The sequence below is a fragment of the Pseudoliparis swirei genome, chromosome 10, assembly GCF_029220125.1.
Source record: "Pseudoliparis swirei isolate HS2019 ecotype Mariana Trench chromosome 10, NWPU_hadal_v1, whole genome shotgun sequence".
NCBI lineage: Eukaryota > Metazoa > Chordata > Actinopteri > Perciformes > Liparidae > Pseudoliparis > Pseudoliparis swirei.
In genome coordinates, this window is record NC_079397.1 from 6,411,005 (window position 1) to 6,425,916 (window position 14,912).

Here is a 14,912-nt window from a genome sequence, read left to right on the forward strand (position 1 = left end):
CCAATAGAACCTCCCAGTACATGTGTGGACACAACCAACTACACTTTACATACGACTGACATATAGAGTCTGCAGCCCACTCTTAGGGTCAGTGGTGCTTTGAGCTAAATGCTAACACCTAGCAGGTGTACAATCTTCAGCCTCTTGGTTTTGCTTTATTAGAGGCTGGTGGTTATTTGTTTTGTTGCAGGAAATTTGGACCAATACAATGTTGAGCTGGTGGCGCTAGAGGGAGAGTAGCCGATACGAGAGTCCTCTCGGGTTCACGTGGCATCCGTTTCCTCATCAGGGGGTGCATGTGGAGGCTCTCTGTGGCCCATCCTCGTACCTCCAATCACCACGACGACGGCAGTGTAGCGATCTGGGAGGATTAACGATGACAACTATTGGAAAATATATATTGTTGAAACAAATATTTCAATTAACACTCCATAAACATTCAACTAAATCTTCGCGATAGCTGAACGTGTGCGGTAACACGCAATGTTGTCTCCTGCATTGCGTGAAAAAAAACAGAACATCCAATACCGGGTCCAATAGTGACGGTAAATATAGCCGGTAATGTTCCCGCTCACCATGGTGATGCGAACGTCCCTCGCAGAGGTGACCGAGGAGGGTATTTCAGCCCACGGCGGGCTGCAGTGGCGTCATCTCCATTCATGCACTAATAACGCGCCTTCAGTGGTCCGGGGAGCCGCCGCCGCACAGGAACACAGGAGTGGACGGATGTGGAGGCGGCGCGTCTTTGTCGGGATTCGTGCAGCACTTCTCAATAAAAGCTCTCCTGCTGTGCGCCGCCCTTGAGTGATGGGCACTGCAGTGTCTTTGGGGCGGCCAGAACTGCAGTTTTCACATCAATGTGTGTGTAGGTGTGTGCATGTGTGTGTAGGTGTGTGTGTGTGTGTTCAGTTTTCTGACTGACAGGTGAGATGATTCAATTTGTCCCAGGCATGCAGGGCATTGTGAGTGGCTTGTGTTCTGCCAGTGTCAATGTGGGGAGATGTACTGCTGTGTGTGTGTGTGTGTGTGTGTGTGTGTGTGTGTGTGTGTGTGTGTGTGTGTGTGTGTGTGTGTGTGTGTGTGTGTGTGTGTGTGTGTGTGTGTGTGTGTGTGTGTGTGTGTGTGTGTGTGTGTGTGTGTGTGTGTGTGTGTGTGTGTGTGTGTGTAATCCTCATGCACACACCATATATGTGTGTGTCTGTGGGGAGTGCATTGTGTACTTCCTTCAATTCTTGTCAGCGGATCTGTTTTCCTGCCATGGCTGGAGCTCAGGACAAGGTTGCACACACACACACACACCTACACACACACACACACCTACACACACACACACACCTACACACACACACACACACACACACACACACACACACACACACACACACACACACACACACACACACACACACACACACACACACACACCTACACACACACACACACCTACACACACACACACACACACACACACACACACACACACCTACACACACACACACCTACACACACACACACACACCTACACACACCTACACACACACACACACACACACACACACACACACACACACACACACACACCTACACACACACACACACACCTACACACACACACACCTACACACACCTACACACACACACACACACACACACACCTACACACACCTACACACACACACACACACACACACACACACACACACACACACACACCTACACACACACACACACACCTACACACACACACACACCTACACACACACACCCAGACATCTTGCTTCTTACTCCTCTAAGCAGGCGAGGCCCCCACCTGTTCGGTCACATCTGCATTGACACCATTTAACGAGTGACGCATCCGTCCATCTTCAGAGTGTAGCTTGAGTTCCACTGTGTGGTTGTTCTGTGTTTTTGTGTTCCCTTATTGATCCCCCGATTTCTTGATCTTTGCTCTGACGCCTTCCGATTGCACCGATTTCTTGGAAAGCGAGCGAACGGGAGAGAGACGCATCGACCCTCCCTCTCCTGGCGTTTGTTCTGGAAACAACAACGCAAGTGTGCGTGACCTCAATGGCTGATTGGGCCTCCGTCACCATCCCCGCCTCTCTGCTGCAGCGCTCGACCCTCGTGCATCACTCGGCCCGCAGAGACGGATAATCAGGCAGATTGGTCCGAGAGAAAGGAAAAATATGCGGTGGCGGAAGAAATTGCGACGACGCGCGGGGAAATGGCCAGCGGTTATCGGTGATCTGTGTGATTGCAAGTAATGGCTTCATAAATACTCACAGATAGCAGGTAGAGGGGGGGAGAAGCTGCAGATTTATTGGATCAGTTGCAAAATATCTGCCACTTTGAAGCTATCATTAAGTGTTGATTATGGAGTGGGAAGTGCACTGATTACTGAGGAGGAATGGGGAGGGATGTGTGTGAGATTCTCTCACATAGATCCAATCTACAGTCTCCTCTGGGTGAATCACATCAACTTCCCTTTATTTCCAGGAAGTCTCTCACTCTCCCTCTCTCTCTCTCTCTCTCTCTCTCTCTCTCGCTATACAGACCCGTGTATGCACATACAGACACAGACTTTCTTTTTCTACTCTGTATATTTTCCTTTTTCATCCCAGGGAGTGCCCTACTTCACTGTCATAACTGATTTGTCGCCCTCCTACTGCACTATAAGCTGAAAAGAATAAATAAATAAAAACTCTCAATAAATGCTCCACGACTTTTTCACGACTTTTCCACGAGGCCGATCATCTCACGTCTCATCTCGGTGAGCTGCAACGTATCGACTCTGGTACTGAAATAACATTTATCTTTATTACATCAATAAGGACATTTTTCTTCGCACAGTAGGCTATACAAGTTTTCAATATTTTTAATATCCGAAACAAAAGAAAAAGAAGATTTAAAATACATGAGAAGACGGAGAAATGAGATTAGATGTATTTTCTGTAGCTCTTAAACACACACGTACATAATGCAGTGCAACTCGGTCTTACTGCATTATTAAAAAAGGGCAGAAAAAGTTCAAATTTTGTCAAAATGTCTTTATCATTCACAGGATAAGTGTTGTGACTCATTTTGATATCTGGTCATTTTGGGGGGTGTAATGTTGAAATAGAAACATAAAACGTGTCAAACTCAAGTATATTAGTGTTTGTGGAGGGACACACACAGTATAATAAAAATGAATATCAAATTATTTATTTGTATAGCACTGAATGTATAAATGACTTGAGACCCCAAAAAAAGTAAATACATTTTCACTAAATAAAGATTTAAATATCTCTATAAATGCTGTAGTCCCATATAGGGTCACCTTTGTTCGACCTTTGGCTTTATTTATGTGGCAGTAAATTGAGAGAATACTGTAGATTAAAAGAGTCCTACAGTTGCACTTGTGCATACACACAAACACATTCAGACAAGTACACACACAATTACACACTGCCACAAACACCGACAGTGTGTTGCAGTCGGAGGGTCATTTCAGGGCGTGTTAAGAAACCTGACCATCATCATAAACATGCAATTACAAAAGATGGTACGGATGTTGCATCATGCAAAGCTACACGCCCCAAACACGGCAACACACTCAGACATGTGTATGGGATGTGAACAGGTGTGTGTTGGGTTTATCAGGGTTTAGTCATCTCTGCACACGCATTTGGACAAATATATATATGTGCATACACATACACACACACACACACACACACACGTACACACACACACAACCCGAAAGGCCAAGCCTGATCATGGGTTTCACCAGGATATGACTGGATATGAGTCACGCCTAAAGCAGAACGGCTCACTGTGACATGGCGTGGGATGTGAAATCTGTTGTCATGGCGAGAAGAAATAGGAAGAAACAGATCAACTTGAAATGACATGAAATATGCTCTTGCAACAAGTGGAAACTATCTTACATGAAATACTCTAAACTCAGGGTCCACTTTCTGTTTTTTACAGAGCCTTCCCCATTAATGGCTGCAGAGTTATCTTTTTCATTTTAATGTAAACTTTACTTATTTTCTACTGTCTTTGGTTAAATTAAAATTGTAATAAGTCATAATCAATATCTTTCTTTTTATGAAGAGAATCTCCAATCCTGAAGTGAAAACCACCACATTCACTTTCTATTGGGCGTTATTCTGTTGTGTGACCTTTCCCCAGATATGACAGAATATATATACACTACCGTTCAAAAGTTTGGGGTCACTTCGAAATGTCTTTATTTTTCAAAGAAAAGCACTGTTTTTTCAATAAAGATAACATTAATCAAAAATACACACCATACATTGTTAATGTGGTAAATGACTATTCTAGGTGGAAACGTCTGGTTTCTAATGAAATATCTCCAGAGGTGTATAGAGGCCCATTTCCATCAACTATCACTCCAGTGTTCTAATGGTACATTGTGTTTGCTAATCGCCTTAGAAGACTAATATCTGATTAGAAAACCCTTATGCAATTATGTTAGCACAGCTGAAAACAGTTATGCTGGTGATATAAGCTATACAACTGGCCTTCCTTTGAGCTTGAAGTTTGAAGAACAAAATTAATACTCTAATAAGTCTCTTAGGTCCCTCCAGTTGATCCAGAATGCTGCAGCTCGTGTTCTCACTAAAACTAAGAAAAGAGATCACATCACTCCTGCACTAGCTGCTCTGCACTGGCTCCCAGTAAAATCAAGAATCACTTTTAAAATTCTTCTCTTAACGTACAAAGCCTTGATTGGTGATGCACCATCATATCTTAAGGAGCTTGTAGTACCATATTGCCCCACTAGAGATCTACGCTCACTAAATGCGGGACTACTTGTAGTTCCTAGAGTTTTAAAAAGTAGAATGGGAGCCAGAGCCTTTAGTTATCAAGCTCCTCTTTTATGGAACCAGCTTCCAATTTCAGTCCGGGAGGCAGACACAGTCACCTCGTTTAAGAGTCGACTTAAGACTTTCCTCTTTGACAGAGCTTATAGTTAGGGCTGAATCAGGTTTGCCCTGGTCCAGCCCCTTGATATGCTGCTATAGGCTTATAGCTGCCGGGGACGTTTAGGATGCACTGAGTACCTATCTCCTCTTTTTCTCTCCTTATGGATGAATTTTCATCTCTCAATCACACGTTACTAACTCTGCTTTCTCCCCGGAGTCCTTTTGACTTCACGTCTCATGGGGTCATCGGACCCTATGAGACGGCATAGATCCTATCTGCCTGATGGATCATCGAGGTCTGGGTCGTGGAATTCCTGCTCCTGACTACGCCACTGTCCTGTTGAGACTCCGCCCACTGTTGAGACTCCGCCTCCTCCTCCCCACCGCCATCTGCCTGATGGATCGTGGAGGTCTCCATCGTGGAATATGCCTACTATGAACTATTCATACACTCTGTCATATTCATTGAATGTATTTTAACTCTAAATCTGTCCTTCTGTACACATTACATCTATTGCATCTGTCCATCCTGGAGAGGGATCCTCCTCTGTTGCTCTCCTGCAGGTTTCTTCCTTTTTCCCCTGAAGGGTTATTTGGGAGTTTTTCCTGGTCCGATGTGAGGTTTTGGGGCAGGGATGTCTATGTGTACAGATTGTAAAGCACTCCGAGACAAATTTGTAATTTGTGAAATTGGGCTATACAAATAAACTGAATTGAATTGAATTGAATTGAATTGAATACTTCAATTATTAATCATTATTTCTAACCTTGTCAATGTCTTGACTATATGTTCTATTCAATTTTCAATTCATTTGATAAATAAAAGTGAGTTTTCATGGAAGACACGAAATTGTCTGGATGACCCCAAACTTTTGAACGGTAGTGTATTTATATATATGCAACCACCTGTTGGTGATGTAACGTTCATGGTTCATGAATGTGGAACAACACATTCCCGGAGATGACGCCACGTGTTTATGTGCTGCTCTCAATTGTCGTGGGTGTGTTTTCAAAATCATCGTCGTCATGATCATTATTAAAGTATGTCCGATGTTTTAACCATCACTTATTTTAATTGGGTAATCAGCAATCTGCACACAAATAAACCTATAAACCACAAACATGTCCCTGTGAATCACAGCGCAATTTATTCTATTACCTGCCAACATCCTCTCAACAGCAGACAAGGTCACATTGTTCTGTTTATCATTGTGAATTTACTTGTTTATGATGAGGAAAAGACCATTTAATAGTAGTATGTGATGTGGTTATGCACCAAAAAATAACCTCCATAACTTAAAATAAACAAATATGTTGACTTTTTTTTTCTTCACCACGCCGACCTCCTTCCTTTGTGTTGTCACTCTTTATTCTACGTCACCTGACTTCCTCCTTTGCTCCATCAATAACAGCTTGGGCCTGTAACAAATACAACTATTCAGCTGGGATTCAGTCGGAAACGGTGTTAAATGTGTTTCTCTCATCCATATTCGTGCAGATGTCTGAACAAAAAACATTTCCCAAAGAAGTGTTCGAAAGCAGCCGAGGCCAAAGCGGAGAACAACACCGATGAAAGACCACCTTTCTTTGTGACCGAGGGCCGTGAGAGACGGATGGAAGCAGACAGAGGGCGCCGCGACTCCCTGACAGCTGGGATTGTTTGAGGAAACCTGAGGAACGGGAGATGGGATCGGCTTTCCAAACAAGGGGGTTTCAGCCCAACAGGTGACAGCCATGCCTTGTCCACACCGTCTATATATGCTCTCGCTCCTTTCTCTCCCCCTGCTCTGCAGCTGTATCGAGCTTTCCTCTTATCTGATGGCTTGAACAATGGGCGAGCAGAGAGGAAAAGGAGGCTCGGTGGAGAACAAACAAAAAGGAGGAAAAACCTTTCATTTGTTTGGAGAAAGGGGAACGGAAAAAAAAGTTCACGGGCAGAAGAAAAGTTTAAACAATTGCAAAAATATCAAGCTCTTAAACCGTAAGCGGCAATGGAGCAAAACAGACAAAAGCGAGAATGTTAAGAGACTTTGGCATATGGGGAGAAATAAAGGAATAGCTCAAGTTAGGAGGAGTCCTAGGGGTGTTGTCGACATGCAGGGTGGCTGTCTATGCCTCATTGTCCACCCCATCTGTCTTGCTTTATCTCTGCTCACAACCCCCTTAGCTTCGCTCCTACCTCCTCCTCATCCTCCTCCTCCTCCTCATCCTCCTCCTGCGCTTCCCTCCCCCCGTGCAGTCAGCTCACACCCTCCATTGTGCCGTGGTCAGTACCTCCCCACACGCTGGCAAGCGACCAGAGCGCTTCCACCCGCAGCAACTGGTGGCATTGTTCACACGCATGACGCACATACATGCAGTCGCCTGCTGGTCTGCAATACACACACACACACACACACACACACACACACACACACACACACACACACACACACACACACACACACACACACACACACACACACACACACAATGTGAGCATCTGCCGGCACCGGAGGCATAAATCAGAAAGGCATTGACACACATGCTGTTTGGGGCCTTAATCTCCTTCATTCGTGCTTAAAGACATAGTTGAATAGTCAGAGAGCTCATGGATAGAACATTAAATACCAAAAGTATTAAGAATACTGAACCGGTTATATATGCTGAAACAAAACGGCAATGTTTTTGTATTATTTGCTGTCTCCTCCTTTCCCAGCACCACACATGCAGGAACAATGCTCAGACACCTATCGGTGTATAGGGTGACTCGTAAATAAAGCTGTGGTACACAGAGGGAAGATAAACACTGTTTTGGATGTTGGTGAAGTGCAGCTGTGCGGCAGAGGAAGGTTTAGTGTTTCTCTTTGAACAGGTTGAGGTCTTGGCAGGCACCATGCAGGCCTTCTTTTGTTTGGCTCCCATATTGGATTGTGGGAATAATCTTGTAAAAACACCCTCGTCGCCGATACCTCGGGCCAACATTTAGTTGGGCAGGTGTGTTCTACGCCGGCGAAATAAGGAGACTCGGACCGTGTGATTCCCAGGAGGAAGAGAGATACTTCCAACACGACGCTCGGCACGTGCACACAAAACTCTCTCCTACTCACACGGGCTCGTTGGGAAATACGCAAAGTCATGTCTTTAGTCATGTAAATCAGAAGAGGGGGGAACTTCACGGGCCGACAAAGCGGACACATAATTACATTCTGCAAACTGTTGTATCCCAAAATGTCCCCTTGTATTATGACATGAGTTTTACTTATTCTACTACATTTCGTGTCCCTGAATTTGAAGGTTCCCCGAGTTCTAGACGTCTGGTAGTGCAGAGGAAGGAAATACACTCACAGCTTTTGTTTGCCCTCAAGAATAAACACAATGCATTTTATGTGATGAACTAATAGTCAACATAACCTTAAGGTAGACAGAAGACTTTGTGGCTAGTAACAACAATGTTCATTGTCTTTTCTTTTTGTTCTTTTTTCTAAATTAAATACATTATATCAAAAACTATGATTATTCATTCATCCAATAAGAACAACTGGTGGCAGTGACTTGCAAATAATGTTCTGAAAATCTCAGAAATATTCTCAAAAAATACTGTTTTGGAGAAAGAAACATGACATTTAAAAGAAACAACTGTTGTTGGAAAGCTAATTGAGTAAATATTTAGCATGTTCAAAGGTGCTTTGAGTGTATTTCAATGTAATAGAATAAGCCCTCGGTTAGCCAGTAGCAGGTGGCTAACAAGCCCCTGATTCTTCTCTTTTCATAGTCACATGTAACATATCCAATGTGTGTATTCACTTTGCATATTTGTCATGAATGTTGGCATCACCAGTGGAAATGTGCAAATAAGGGAGCGCTCACAATATGCAAATAAGCGGAGTGGTTATTGCCGCGAACAACGAAATCTATCAACAAAGCAACAGAGTCCACATTCACCGTCTCTCACTCTCTCCCGACATGTGGCCACAGGTTTCACCGCTTCAGAACGTAACGCTTCTCGAGCCTTTGCTGTGCTTTACTTGAGTATTTTTATATTAGTAAGTTAGCACATGCCATAAACTTATAAATACATATCATGCTTTTATACGGTACATATAAACAACAGATCCTTGCCTCCATTTGCCCAGATTAAGATACACATGTACAACACACACACACGTATACATGGACAACATACACACACAAATACATGGACAACACACACACGTATACATGGACAATACACACACGTATACATGGACAATACACACACACGTATACATGGACAACATACACACACAAATACATGGACAACACACACACGTATACATGGACAACACACACACGTATACATGGACAACACACACACACAAATACATGGACAACACACACATATACATGGACAACACACACACACAAATACATGGACAACACACATATACATGGACAACACACACACATATACATGGACAACACACACACAAATACATGGACAACACACACACGTATACATGGACAACACACACACGTATACATGGACAACACACACACATATACATGGACAACACACACACACAAATACATGGACAACAAACACACGTATACATGGACAACACACACACACAAATACATGGACAACACACACACGTATACATGGACAACACACATATACATGGACAACACACACATATACATGGACAACACACACACGTAAACATGGACAACACACACACACATATACATGGACAACACACATATACATGGACAACATACACATGTATACATGGACAACACACACACGTATACATGGACAACACACACACGTATACATGGCCAACACACACACATATACATGGACAACACACACGTATACATGGACAACATACACATATACATGGACAACACACATGTATACATGGACAACACACACATATACATGGACAACACACACACATGTATACATGGACAACACACACGTATACATGGACAACACACACGTATACATGGACAACACATGTATACATGGACAACACACACACATATACATGGACAACACACATGTATACATGGACAACACACACGTATACATGGACAACACACACGTATACATGGACAACACACATGTATACATGGACAACACACACATGTATACATGGACAACACACATGTATACATGGACAACACACATGTATACATGGACAACACACACACATATACATGGACAACACACACATGTATACATGGACAACACACACATATACATGGACAACACACACGTATACATGGACAACACACACGTATACATGGACAACACATGTATACATGGACAACACACACATGTATACATGGACAACACACGTATACATGGACAACACACATGTATACATGGACAACACACATCCATATACATGGACAACACACACGTATACATGGACAACACACATGTATACATGGACAACACACACATGTATACATGGACAACACACACGTATACATGGACAACACACACATGTATACATGGACAACACACACGTATACATGGACAACACACACATGTATACATGGACAACACACATGTATACATGGACAACACACACACGTATACATGGACAACACACACGTATACATGGACAACACACATGTATACATGGACAACACACATCCATATACATGGACAACACACATGTATACATGGACAACACACACACGTATACATGGACAACACACGTATACATGGACAACACACATCCATATACATGGACAACACACACGTATACATGGACAACACACATATACATGGACAACACACATGTATACATGGACAACACACGTATACATGGACAACACACACACGTATACATGGACAACACACACGTATACATGGACAACACACACGTATACATGGACAACACACATGTATACATGGACAACACACACATATACATGGACAACACACACGTATACATGGACAACACACACGTATACATGGACAACACACACGTATACATGGACAACACACACGTATACATGGACAACACACATGTATACATGGACAACACACATGTATACATGGACAACACACACGTATACATGGACAACACACACGTATACATGGACAACACACATGTATACATGGACAACACACATCCATATACATGGACAACACACACGTATACATGGACAACACACACGTATACATGGACAACACACATGTATACATGGACAACACATCCATATACATGGACAACACACGTATACATGCTCGATGGTGTTTTGAGTTATCGGGCACCTTCCAGGCAGCCGCTGCCTGGAAGGTGCTGGAAGGCAGGTCCCGCCTCCAAAACTTCGATTCAATCAATGCGCCAATTTCACCTGAGCGGAGCATATTCAACCCACTTGAGCCGCATTTGAGCGCATTGCATACTAAATTCACTTGGACAAGCTGGAGCCGCATTTGGAGCGCATTAACCCACTTTTCAAAGGCAATGAAATATATTTATATTTTTAAATATTAATGTTGTGGTAATGTAATGTTGTGGTAATGTGGTAATAAAGATAATAATATTATATATTGACAACACACACGACATGTTTATGGTGTTTGAGTTTTACTGCCCCCCAAACTTCAGCCGCTGCCTGGAAGGTGCCGAAGGTGGTCCCGCCTCAAAACTTCTGATCTAATCAACGCGCTTACCTTCACGGAGCGGAGCGTTATATTCAAACCCACTTGGAGCGTAGTATTGTTCAACAATTGCTCAAATCCCACTCTGGAGCGCATTTACTTGGGCCGCACTTCTGTTCAACAATTTATTTCAACCTGCTAGCTAGCAGATAGATTATGCTAATCTTAGCTGTGGTAATGTCATTTCTACCTGCTAGCGAGCTAAATCTGGTTAAAACATTAGGTAACAAAGTAAGATTAATTACTGTAGATTAATCACTGTATTTTAGTGATTGTTAATGGTTAGTGGTAATCTTTCAAATGATGCCTGTGAGGCACTTGACGTTGAGACTGGTTGACTTCCAGGCTGCTTTGGAATAAGGATACCTCTGAGGCAGCCACCAGTTTTTGGATAACTCTGAGGCATCATAGGTAGTGTTGACTACTTTATATCAATAAAGAACTACTTTAAAGACTTTAAAGACTACTTTATATCAATAAAGAACTTCAGAAAGCCAGCTCGAAACTATTACACCCCAGTGTCAATAAGTGTTTCATTGTCACATTGGTATGTGCATCAAATCTGAATTTAATACTGTGTTCGTGTCATGATATGTCTTTCCCATTTTTGTTAAGGCGGAGCCAAGGACCTGTGCTCCTCCGTCGGTGCTCTGGCTGCCAGGAGCATCGTATTTAAAGAAGTGGCCATGCTGCCGCATCAGACCCCACTGTGGCCACAGGAGAGCCACGGAGTTCAAGTAATTTGCAATATTCCACATCCTATATATGGGCTCTGACAGGTTTAATAGACATTATTTATCCTGAATTTATGTTTTTATCTTTTCCTCCAGACAACAGCTCCAGCACTGGCCAACCAGGTGAGGTCAAATGATCAATTTGACCTCCTCACGCACACCTTGGGGCCAGGAATGGTAGAGGTGGTGGTGGATATTTTTTAAAAGTGTGTTGACACACACATTGAAAATATTAACAATTAGCAATTTGTTGTTTGTTGTGTTCATTAATTAAATATCTTCATGTTCTACATCACTGTGTATGTGTCGTGAATTGGAAGTGTATTGAACTTGGCATCTTGATTTAACTAGTCTGATAATTTAGCTAGCTGGGCCTGAAATCGCATGGTGTAAATTACAGATCCGACATGTTAGGCATGTGGATTAAGGCAAATAGTCATGGTGACACAATATGGCAACACTAATTTCTACAGCTTCACATAAGGGTTTATTCCAGTAGAGTGTTACAAGTTAATGAAACCCCAACTTACATTAATTATTTTAAAAAAATGTATCGTCAGAGGACACACACATGATGGAGGAGAGACATGACTGATGGGGTGTGACATATTCTTTATTGAAAATAAAGGCCAAGTACAACCCTCATACACACAGTAAAATGGTAAAAACAAAATTTCACACGCAAACAGCTTAGTTTACTAAGCACGAAGGATGGCAGAATTTAATACACTATAAATATTATCTAAATATTTTATTGGGGCAGTGTGGGACAGGTCGGAAAACTGGGGAAAGACTAGTTACGGGTTCGCTGTCTTCGCCTGCGCTTAAATGCCCCGTCGTGATGGACAGTTTGTATCTGCCGCTTGTTGTGGTCTGTCTTTGAATAGTTTGCAATCAGGTGGAGCAGTCCTCCTGATCTCCTCCACCGTTATCTGGTATCTTTGTAAAAATAATTTCTGAGTCACACTCAAAGAAGGTTTCAATGTTTCAACAATATTATTCGTAACAATATTAGATTTCATCTTCTTTACATACAGTACAGTATTGTACACATGTAATGTCTGTACATAGCCCTTCTGTCTTTACTGCCATCCCAACAGATGTTCCTATAACCCAAAACTGTGATGGGCTCTGGGGAAACCAGTCACATGGTGAAAAGGGACATTTTGAGATTAGAGGAAAATACTAGTAGGTCGAAACTCAGTATTTTGGTGAAATTGGGTTTTGATTCAATTATTATTCTATAACATGTTGTCTATCATCCCTAAACATATCTACTTGTTTCATTAATTGAATGTGTTAAATGTGCTTTATTCAACCAGCCAGTCTATTTAGAACCCTCTTTTAAGTTGTTTTTGTCAAAATTCTATTCCATGAAATCTAACTGATCAGCTGACTTTGGGCAATCATAACATTTGAAACAGACAAATAATGAAAAAATATTTGAAACAAGCTTGAAGTCAGCTTCCAAAAGGTCCAAAAGGTCAAATTTCACCATGTGACTGGTTTTCCCAGATCCCATCACAGATGGTCTCAGCACTGTTACTACCACACTACCACTAAAAATATAAACCTGTCTTGAAGAAACCTATGCCTAGCTGTGCACTTCACCTTTTGCTCCGATGCCCCGAGCATGTCCTCAAAAGGCTGTGGACATTCTGAAATGCCGGCTGGGATGGGGCAGTAGGGGATGGTGGAGCAGCAGGGCCGGATGGGGCAGGAAGGGTGGATGGAGCAGCAGGGCTAGATGGGGTTGGGGCTGGGCGGGCTCCACCAACCAGTGGTGACTGGTGGAAAATTGCGATCTTTGCAGATGGTCCTATAAAGTCACAAGAAGTAACCAAATTTGCTTTATGAGGAGATGAACTAGTGTTGTAGTACGAGTCCAGATGGCAAGATAAAGAATAACTTACCACCTTTTGACACCTGCAGGGCCTTCCGCCTGTCCTACTGTATAAAGACATTGCAAGGAAATAAGTATTTTTGGGGGAATTATTGAAGTCATTGTTAAATGTCAGTGTGAAAGAGACTTTTTTTAGTCATTAAAGTAGGTCTAGGTTGAACCTTACCTTCCTGTGTGCCATTTCTTCATAAACTGAAAGAGAAAGGCAATATGAGTGTGATTAGTATTATCACATAATGTTAGGCATATGCAATGTTAAAAATAATCTGGCAGATTTATTCAATAGGCCTATCTGTATGAGGAGGCATGAGGACAATTTAACTAAGGGATATCAGTCAACAGTCAACCAGTCTCAACGTCAGGTGCCTCAAAGGCATCCAAAGCTAATTGGCTGCCTGAGAGCTAACCAGTGTTAGTAAGCAGCCTGGGAGTCAGCCCTCTTAATGTCCGTCTAGATGCCTTACAGGTATCTAAAACCAACTGGATGCCTGTGAGTTAACCTGTATACCAACGACTAGGCAGCCTGGCAGTCAACACTACCTATGATGCCTCAGAGTTATCCAAAAACTGGTGGCTGCCTCAGAGGTATCCTTATTCCAAAGCAGCCTGGAAGTCAACCAGTCTCAACGTCAAGTGCCTCACAGGCATCATTTGAAAGATAACCACTAACCATTAACAATCACTCAAATACA

General features: G+C 42.6%; 1 long non-coding RNA gene across 1 annotated transcript; it reads right to left on the reverse strand.

Moving 5' to 3' along the window:
* Positions 1 to 12,909: 12,909 nt before the first annotated feature.
* On the reverse strand, positions 12,910 to 14,073 carry LOC130200786 (uncharacterized). The gene is made up of 2 exons (XR_008833079.1): positions 13,929 to 14,073; positions 12,910 to 13,256 (listed from the first exon to the last, which is right to left on the reverse strand). It is a non-coding gene; the product is annotated as an uncharacterized LOC130200786 (long non-coding RNA).
* Between the last annotated feature and the right edge of the window lie 839 nt (positions 14,074 to 14,912).